Here is a 10,783-nt window from a genome sequence, read left to right as displayed (position 1 = left end):
GCAGCTGAGTGGGGCTCAGCAGGGTTGCAAGGTCCAGAGGGCAACTGGCTGTGTTCATATCCAAGCTTCCTTCTGTGTCCCCACCCCGCCTCCCCCTTCCCCAACTCCTCTAGCTTTTACAGGCCAAGTGTCTGCTGCTCTTCCATTCGGTCTCTCTGAGCCAATGTATCCACCTGGGGATTGAGTGTTGACTGGGCCCTCCGGTGCCCAGGGGAGAGTCAGTTAATTCCCTCCCAACTCTGTGGGAGGGAGAATGGAGCCAGAGTTCTGGGCCCACCCCTGGGGAGCTCACAGATCTCCAAGAGAAACAGGACAAAGCACAATAGCCAACTGAGCAGGGTAGTATCTGATGTCGGCAGAGGGTAAACATACCATATTAAGTAGGGTAAAGGTTCTGGGAAGGGAGAGGGGCCCTTTCTTATAGAGGGGCCCCTAGAGTTAGTTAGGGGAAGAGAATGGGTTTGAAACAGACTCATTTGGAATTTTTAAAATGTCTACGTATGTGCACTTATGTGCTTTGACAATCTATTGACATCTACCCACATATTTATCCCTCTTTTACCAGGCTCAGGAAAGTTGTACCAGCCTAGGGTTACTGGGGTGGGGGACCATGAGGTGGGGATGTATCAGGTACATCTGTTAGGTGTGTTGTAGCTACCTCACCGATTTTCTTTGAAGAGCACAGAAATAAACATGTTGAACAGACAGTAGGAAGGAGATTTGCTGGATCCTAATCCTCCTCTGCCCTCCCACCACCCACCACTGCCCCCAGGGTCCCATCCATCCTCCATAAACCCTGGAACCTAGGGTCCTGGCCCCTGAGCAAGTTCCAGTCTGAAAGGCCTCTGGGAATCATCTTCCTTCTACTCCATTCCCCACCTCCACCTTTCTTCTCCACCTCTCCCTGCCCAAGAGAGGAAAGGGAAAATCCCATACTTGCCTGTAGCTTTACCTAAGATGTAAAATAATTATGTCTAAGGTGTAAAGTAATGTCATCATGAGGGATTCCAGGATATTGCTCTGCTGTTTCCACACCAGGGGTTGGCTAGATTCCCTTTTACAGCTCCGAGTTATTTCCTCTATTTACCCAGGAGACTGGGTTTGCAATGCTTTCTGGCCCAGACATGCTGTTGCAGAATCCTTGGTTTCCCCATATCCTTTCAAGCAGCAACCAAGAGAGCCAACTATATCACCCCATCTCTCCCCAAGCCTGACTTTCAGCTGAGAAGTGGCCAGATGGAAAGAGAGACAGCAGCGCCTTCAAAACATTAGGGAAGCCCACAGAGGCTATTGACCCAGTCAGTCCCTGTCATGCCAGGCACCCAGCAGTCTTCTCTCTACCAGCCTCCTTACCAAACTTCTGCTTCCCCCAGACAAATGCCAACTTCTTCTTCCTGACCCCAAGAGCGACCAGGCTTTTTGGACCATCTGGCAAATATGTGGCTGCCCTATCATGTACTAGGCTTTGACTGAGGCCATAACTTGGTGCCAAGGGAGGGTCATCTGAGATAGTGGGATTTTAATAAAGGGATGGGGCCTAGTGCTGGGCAGCTTCCTGTCAGGGTAGGTGGGCCTGTGGGTTAGGGCTGAAGCCACCACTGACCTAATCCCATGATCTCATTCACATTTCAGGGCTTTATAAGCAAGAAGGAGCCAAAGGCAGAGTTATGGAAAAGGTAGGACTTGCTTGGGAAGGTGCATGTACCTGGGTTCATCCAGAAAAGCAGAAACAGAGTCAGATGCAGGGGATGGAGGAGCCTATTCTTTGTTCACTGGGGGGGTGGGGGGGGGGAAGAGGAGAGTGAAATCAGCACATGAAGTGAGAGGTGGGGACTCAGTTGTCCCCTCAGTGGTGGCCAACACAGAAGGCACTTGGTAGAGACTCCTGAAGGCTGACGCTATCCCTTCTTCACCAGAAGGCATGGAGACCTCAAGAACGGTCCTGGTAGACCTCCAACTACCAGTGGAATAATTGACCAACAGCATTCACCTGGGCCACCCTTCCAGGCGAGCAGCCTGGGAACGTCCCTGTCCTAGGAGCAGCCCAACCAATAATTGAACTTAGCAGGGATACTAAGGTAGGCTTCTTCCTGGGAGACACAGAATTCCCCTGACGGTTTATTTTGGTTCCTTGAAGGTCCTGCAAAGCATTCTTAGGCTAACTACACTGCGGAAACCCACCCAACCTTCCTACCTCCTCTCCTTTGATCAGACTTACATCATGGTCTGACAGTTCTCCCTGCCTTCCTTGGCTCCCTGCCTATTTTCTCTCACAGGTGTTTTCCCCACCAAAACCATTATTCACTCTTGGTGTCTGCTTCTCAGAGGACGCATACTAACAAAGAAGCAGCCAGGTATATCTCCAGAATGATAACTACCCACAGCTTAAGATCTCTTAGCAGGGCCAGACATGAACCTTTAAATTTTTTAAAAAAATATGTTTTTATTGATTTCAGATAGAGGAAAGGAGAGGGAGAGAGAGATATATATAAACACCAATCATAGAGAGAATCATTGATCGGCTGTCTCCTGCATGCCCCTTAACGGGGGTCGAGCCTGCAACCGTGACCTCCTGGTTCATGGGTCGATGCTCAACCACTGAGTTACACCAGCAGGGTGACATGAATCTTTAGAGTTACCCAGAAGAAAATAATACATAACAGGAAGGAACTGAGAATAATAATAATTTTAAAAAAAGGTCCCTAGGTTGGGGATCCTCTGAACACACAGGCCCTCAAACTGATTCATCTGCTTTTTTACTGACAGACAGGACATGGGTCCTGCTGCCACCTGGTGGCCATTATGGACAAAGCAACCTAGGCTCCCATTCAGTTCTGTGATTCTGCTCAAGAGTGGAGAATTTGTTCTGGTGTTTAGGGTTTTCTCTCTCTCTCTCTCTCTCTCTCTCTCTCTCTCTCTCTCTCTCTCTCATTTACAGCATATATTATAGAAATTGATTCCAAACTTTACATCCAAAGCGTTTCTCCTTAAAATCAGCACCATCATTGCACATATCTGTGAATATACTAAAAACCATTGAATTGTACACTTTGATTGGTTAAATTGTATGGTATGTGAACTATCTATGTATATAAAAGACTAAGTGACCATTTGACGGTCGACCGGTCAACCAGTTGCTATGACACGTACTGACCACCAGGGGCAGATGCTCAATGCACAGGATTGGGTTCCCTCCTGTCGGGATCGGGCCTGCGGGGATCGGGCCGAAATTGGCTATCCAACATCCCCCGAGGGGTCCTGGATTGCGAGAGGGTGCAGGCCAGGCTGAGGGACCCCACTGGTACACAAATCTGTGTATTGGGCCTCTAGTATCTCAATAAAGCTGTTTTTAAAAATCAGCACCAAAAGAGAAATTGGAATGAAATGACACTTTTAGAACATAGAGATGAGAATGGTTAGTTTTAGTTTCATGGGACATCCCCAAAAGATATGTAAGAAGGTCATATATTAGGTGTTCAATAAATAATAAATTACTTATGCAGTTAAATGGAGCCACTTCTTTCATTTCCTCACTACACCCCTTTAACCTCAAAACCCCCACTTCTTCAAATCAAGCATCTATACCCATCTCACTTTCCAAGGTCACCTGAAAGATTCTAGTCTAAACATCCAAAGGCTTTTATGAGAACCCTTGACCTTTTAGCGTCATTTGACACTGTCAATTGCCACCCTCTTCTTTGATTTTGTGTGTTGAAAATCCTTGGTTCTCCTCTGATTATGACTCATTCTCTCCCTTTCTGGCTCCTCTCTCTTCCCCAAACTCCTTAAGCTCATTTCTGTCTTTATTTAACCCTTTGACAATTGCAACTGTTTCTGTGGCTCTAATAAACACATGATCCCCACCCCACTCTCCCCAGTCTTCATTACTCTCTCAAGTTCTAACTCATCTGAATGTCCTATCCTCACTTTAGACTCAAAAATATCTAAAGCTGCATTTATCACCTTCCTGCTGAAACCTGCTCCTTTTTATCTTTCTCCCCCACCTCCTTTTAATAGAATCACTATCCTTTCAGTCATCCAGGTTTGAAACCTTAGACCTACCTTTGATTTCTCTCTCCCTTGTACCAAATGTCCAATCAGGTTCTTATCTCAGTAGGTTTTGCCTATGAGATGTCTCATATATCTTTCCATTCATTTCTATTTTTTACTTCCTCACCACAATTCAGGCGTTCATTATCTGTCCCTAAACTAGCACAACAACCTGTCAAGTGATTTCCTTGCTTTCAATTTCCCCCCAAACCAACCCATTCTATTGTCAGACTACTTTTCATATAATATTGCTTTGATTTATTATTCTCTTCAGACGCTTTCTTTGTCTTCCCGTTGCCTAATGAATTAACTGTCTGACATTGAAGGCCTTCCATATTTGCTCCTAACCCTCTCTCCAGGATTCCTACTCTCTAGCCAAAGTAGAATTGTTCTTCCAAAATGGTACGCAGTGTTCCCACCTGCCTGCCTTTGCACCTGCTGCTGTTCCTGCATGGATGACACACAGGAAGTCATTATCACTGTAGTCAGACAGACCTGATTCGGAAGCCTGATTTCACCATGAGTTATCTCTCTGATCCTCAATTTCTTCACCTGTAAATGGAAATAATAAAAGTCTGCCCCATAGGATGGTGTGAGAATTAACCGAGAGAATGCACTGCTAATAAATGGTAGCTATACTTTATTTCTGTCTCTTAAGATATTACCCATCCTTCAAAGTCTGTCTCAATGCCATTTCCTTCAAAATTCTTTTCTTGACTGTCCCACTTCCAAGCCCAATCACCTTCCTTCCTCTGAACCTCTGTTAAATGTTGTACTTCTCATTACATTACTTCTCAGTGTAGCTGTTTTCATACTGCTTACACTTTTCACCCATAATTCTTCCCCAAATGTAATCTTCAAGGAAACAGAAATTAATACAAAGTCTTAGAGCCAACAGGTGATAAGTAAAGGTATTGTATAAATGATTCCCATGTTAAAAAATGAACAATTAATAATTTCTTGCTGACATGGGAGCTAGGGTGGTGAAAGTAACCAGCTAAGAGGTTCTCTGAGTCTGAGATGAAAATGAACCTCAAGTCTTTATGAATATAGCTATTGGCTACTGTATTTTAAAAAATAATTATTTATCTGAATCTAAAAGTACTCAGAATCATAGAAAACAACTTAACAAAATAAAAAGCATTTCTAATCACACCATCCAGAGATACCACTACTAAATTTTATATTCTTTAATATTAGTCTCTTTTTCTATGCATTTAAGTATAATGTACACATAAAATTTGGATTCTGTAGATGTATATGCTAGGATTTTTCACATAACATGTACTGAGCATTTTCTCGTGACATTAAATATTACTTTAAAGTGTTAATTTCTTTTTTTTAATATATTTTTATTGATTTTAGAGAGGAAGGGAGAGGGATAGAGAGATAGAAACATCAATGATGAAAGAGAATCACTGATCGGCTGCCTCCTCCACACCCCCTATTGGGGATTGAGCCCGCAACCTAGGCATGTGCCCTTGGCCGGAATCGAACCTGGGACCCCTCAGTTCGCAGGCCGACGCTCTCCCCTGAGCCAAACCGGCTAGGGCTAAAGTGTTAATTTCTACACAATAACCCATCATGTGAATGTATCCTAACTTACTTAATCTTTTTTTCCATTGTTGGATACTTGGGCTTTCTCTTTTTCAGCTTTCAAAAAATGTATTAATTATGCTGATAGAAATATCAAGATAGATTTCTAGATATGGGATTAAAGAACCAATGGAATAAAAAAATAAGGCTCTTGGTTCTGAATTCCTGTTCATGAAATTAAAAAAAAATTTTTTGAAGTATAATTGACCTTTATTGAGTTATGATTGCCATACAAAAGGTTGTATGTACAGGGGTGGGCAAAAGTAGGCTTACAGTTGTGTAAATTTACAGTTGTGTAGGTTTGCAGTTGTAATACAAATAAATAATACACCTAATTAAATAATAGCACAAGAATAAACCCTGTGTTTTGTGTACTCATAGATGTAAACCTACTTTTGCCCACCCCTGTATTTAATGTGTACAACTTGAGTTTGGAGATAAATACACAGGTGAAAACCATCACCTCAGGAAATATTTTTTCTTCCTCCCTTCCACTCTCTATAAAAATAAAAAATAAATCAATGGGAAAAATATCCTCAGGTGAGGATTAACCAAATAAACAAACAAAAAACTCACACAAAAAAACCCACATGCATTTAAGGACTGAAAAAGGAGGAGACATAGTCTTAGAATACTAAGGAGAGTCCTTAAAAAGATATGGAAAAATCCACTGCACATAATCTTACTTATTTCATTTCACTGCAGACTAGTGAAAGCTTCCTCTCAGAGGACAACTCAAGTATTTGAGAACTAGTAGATGAGTCCAGAGGAGCTTCCAGACTCTGAGAATTCCATGATTTAAATCCCACCACCTCAGAAAATTTTTAATCCAAATGGAGTTTCAACAGCTACTCTAGTTCTCTCATTAATTTCTATCTGTGTTCCAGGTGTTGATGAGATAACCAATTTCAGGAGTGAAGATGTGGGTGGATTTTATGTCTTTATAATAAAGAATCTAATGCAAGAGTTCAAGTTTAGCTCAACTCACATTCCAGTGACCATGAGGGATAACGATTACTTAAATCTTAACATTTTTTGCTGTGTTGCAATTTTCTCCTTGTTTGGTCTTTTAACTCGGTCTGTTTCTTGTGCATATTAGCAGTGAAACATTTCTTAATCTCAGAAAACCATGTTTGATACAGGGACGAGGAGGGGGAAGAGAGGTAGACATCATTGTTTCATATCTCATTAGCCTCAGAAATGCAGGTTTCCTGCTGTGTATCCCCATAGCACCCTGTATTTCTCCCTTGCGGAACTTTTTATGGTTAAAAATGATTTGTGTAAAAAAAATAAATAAATAAAGAAAGAAAAAAGAAAAAAAAAAAAAATGATTTGTGTAGTTGTTCAGTGCCTATCTTCTTCAAAGAATGTAAGTACCTGGTGGTTTTATTTACTGCTTTATCTCTAGGGTTAAGCATAATCCCTACAGTGTAGTTCGCTCTCAGTAAGTATCTGTGGCCCTGACCGGTTTGGCTCAGTGGATAGAGCATCGGCCTGCAGACTGAAGGGCCCCAGGTTCAATTCTGGTCAAGGGCATGTAGCTTGGTTGCAGGCACATTCCTAGTAGCGGGTGTGCAGGAGGCAGCTGATCAATGTTTCTGACTCTCTATCCCTCTCCCTTCCTCTCTGTAAAAAATCAATAAAATATATATTTTTAAAAATATGTTTTTTTAAAAATAAGTATCTGAGGAATGAGAACTCAGGATGGAAAAATATGTGTCTCCTGTAATGGGGCCCTCAGAAGCTGGGACAAGGAGGTGCCTTGGGTGATTGCCTTGAGTCCCTGACATGATGGGGACATTCAGTCACCCATGCCCCATGTGAAATTTGGTGAGTGGCTCTGAGGGAAAGAAGGATTGCATTCTCTCAGCTCCTCTTTCCCAAGTCTCTCTGTCATATATCTTGCCTTTCTTTCTCCTCCCTTCCCCATTCTTTCTAGCCTGGTGTCTCAAACTCACATGGAGCTCTTTCCTTCTCCATGCCACCACCTCCAGCAGGTGGCCTGGTTTAACACTCAACATCAGCTACAGACCTCAGATTGCCACAGCTGAAGTTTTGCTGATGGATTGCATCAGGACCACGTGAGCACTCCATGTCCGGACGACACTCAGCAAGGGGACATGGTCATGGTCTCAGACCCCAATTTCCAGGCAACTAAAGATTAACTTCCTCATTTTTGTTGATGGTATCATCTGCCTCCCATCACCTGAGTTTGATTGGTTCCCTCTATCTGCCAATCTTCTGTAGACGGCATAGACAAATGGACTTGGATGTCCAGGAGGGTCTTCTAGAATGGGAGGAAAGCTGAGGGTCTCATTAAAAAAGTTTTTTTTTAAATTAAAAGATGGCAGATGCAAATAGTATTCCAGTAGGACTTGTGAAATTGAGGAGGTGCTAGGAAGGAAGTAAAAGGCTAACGTGGGTCATTTTGTATGTGAAGGGGGTTACCTACAGCCTCTCTTTGAGGCCCCTGATGAAGTAGAACAAAATGCCATTTTCTTGGCTCCCTGAGCTGGGACAAGTGCAGCAGAACTTCTTCACAGCCAAACCTTCCAATGGGTCTGGCTTGTCCATTCTGATGTTTTGAGAAGCTAGGGCTTGTAGAAGCCCCTGGTGCAGTGCTGCGGTGTTTGTTACGTATATAAAGGCAGGCAGGGAGGACTCTCTTGGGCTTAGCCTACTCTGGTCTGCTTGCTTGGTCCAAACGCACACGTTTGTTGCTGCTGAAAACTTGGGCTACTCAAATTTCAGAATTTTTGCTGAGCAGATGACTCGGTGGTATATTGGTGAAGGTTAAGCTCTTATAGATGAGTGATTTCCAATGTCTTCCATTGAGAATAATTGCCATAGCGAGGTAGCACTACTTATAGAGTGTGTCCTATCGTTTATGTTTATTGGGGTGAAAAAGGTTGAGAGTCACTACGTGGAGTACAGAAGGTGGTTTGCAGCTTACTTCTCCCTGTAGAATCTGGACTGTAACTGATCCCAAAATTCCTTCCTCTAGAACAAGCATGTCAAACTCTGGGGGGCCGCATGTTTGACATGCTTGCTCTAGAATATGGGAGGTGACTTATTCCAGGGGAACTTATATGGAGAACTTCCAGGGAGGTGGACCACAAGTTTTTATGCTACAGACTTTGATGTCCCTAGGCCCGTGGTTGGCAAACTGCGGCTTGCGAGCCACATGCGGCTCTTTGGCCCCTTGAGTGTGGCTCTTCCACAAAATACCACGGCCTGGGCGAGTCTATTTTGAAGAATTGGTGTTAGAAGAAGTTTAAGTTTTAAAAATTTGGCTCTCAAAATAAATTTTAATCATTGTACTGTTTGATATTTGGCTCTGTTGACTAATGCGTTTGCCGACCACTGCCCTAGGCTCTTTGTCAGGGCCCCGTAGATCCAAAGACTCTGTCTGGGAGGGGCATTGTGTAAAAAGGGAGCACAATGATGGTGGAAATGGGGTGATTCTCTTCTCGATGCCTGAACTGGGACAGCATGTGGCCAAAAAATTTATCCCAGTGAAGCAATGGGACCAAGGCACCAAGTGGACTAAGAGGCATCACCGTGAAGATGTCTTTGGAATTTGATGGGCAACCAGAAGGTGCTTTCATTCCAGGACTTTTAAAATACTCTCGCACTGAAATGACCTCATTCTATTTCATTGGTGTCAGCTGAAATGGAATGGGAGTGGATGCAGAAAGTCCTGGGACTCTTGTGCCCCTGGGAAAACAACAACAGAGTCCTGGATGAAGGTATATACCTTAAACCTGAACTGCTGTGCATGAGCGGAATGGGCAAGGATGGATGCTATGGTAAGATAAATTTGTTTTGTGCTTTATAGTACACTAAAAGACTATATTCTACTGTTTTACTCCTATAACAGTCCTTAGGGTAAGCGAGGCAGGCTTTATTATCAACACTTTGCAGAGTGGTAAACTAAGTCTCCAAAGGGACTTAGTCAGAACCAGATGGTTCGTAAAGAGCTAAGCCAAGAATTACACCCGGGAGTTTTGGTTTCAAGTTCAAGCCTCTTGGGTTTTGCAGCCTGAGCCATGGGATTCCTCTGAAATTGGTTGCCCTCTTAAATAGGGTCACACAAGAAAAGTCAAGTGCCAGTAGAAACTTGAGGACATGGAGAGCTGCTAGACACAAAATCATTAGGAGATCCCACTTGATTACAAGATCAGCAACTTCTTGAGTAAGACTAAATATGCTAGAAATAAAGAGCATTTTGGGAGGAAATTTCTCAAGCTGTTACATAGCCTGTGCTCTCGGGGGCATTAGAGGTTGATCCACACACATGGAGAGTGCTCAAGACTGAGAAGCAAAAAGCACTGTTGTCCAGGAAGATGACCATAAATAAAAGCAGGCCAGCTCTGGCCATAAGCTCTCAGGAGTATGGGGCCTGTCATATGAGGAGTCCATCCAAAGCCCTGCTGATCAAAGACCTCCCTCAGAATTCAAAATTACCGCAAAGAAATCAGAAACCATCTCCTGTTCCTCTCCCAACTACTGTGGACTATATGGCTAGCTTCCTCACCCTGTTCATCACCCCTGTCCCAATGTTCAGTTTTGCAAGCCAGGAATCCTTTTGCAATTGTTTGAAAGCTTGTGGGCAAGAAGCACAAAATCAGCTGGTTTTACACAAAATAGTCAATACTGGCACCATTCCTTATTTTTTGTCTTCCCAAAGAAAACAAGCACCTTGGGATGTGTCTCACTAGCCAATAAAATGGAGAGATGGGACCTCCATCCAGGAGGGCTCACAGGGAGGCCTTAGCTCCAGCCCAGACAGAGTCAGTTCCCTTAACAGTGTCTGGGCTGAAGCAGGAGATCCGTATAGCAGACCCAGTGGTAGGACAGCTGCTGCTTATTCAACCCTGCCTCAGATGTTGGGGTGCACTTATTGATCAAGGAGCTGGGCCCAGCCCTGGGTTGTCTAGAGCCAGGATCTCTTTATGGGGACATTCAAGACTGGTGACTTCCACCAGGCTGATGTTTTACTGAGTGTGAAACGGGGGGGCTTCGGGCCAATGCAGCTATAGACTGAGAAGCAAAAGGCAATGTTGCTCTCTCATCTCAGATGGAGAGCCAGGAATTGGAGAAAGGGTAGCCCTGACTCTAGCTATCAAGGAGGAGG

This window comes from Eptesicus fuscus, chromosome 17 (assembly GCF_027574615.1).
Source record: "Eptesicus fuscus isolate TK198812 chromosome 17, DD_ASM_mEF_20220401, whole genome shotgun sequence".
In the NCBI taxonomy this organism is placed as follows: Eukaryota; Metazoa; Chordata; class Mammalia; order Chiroptera; family Vespertilionidae; genus Eptesicus; species Eptesicus fuscus.
The sequence above is the reverse complement of the archived record's forward strand: the minus strand, read 5'-3'. Positions refer to the sequence as shown.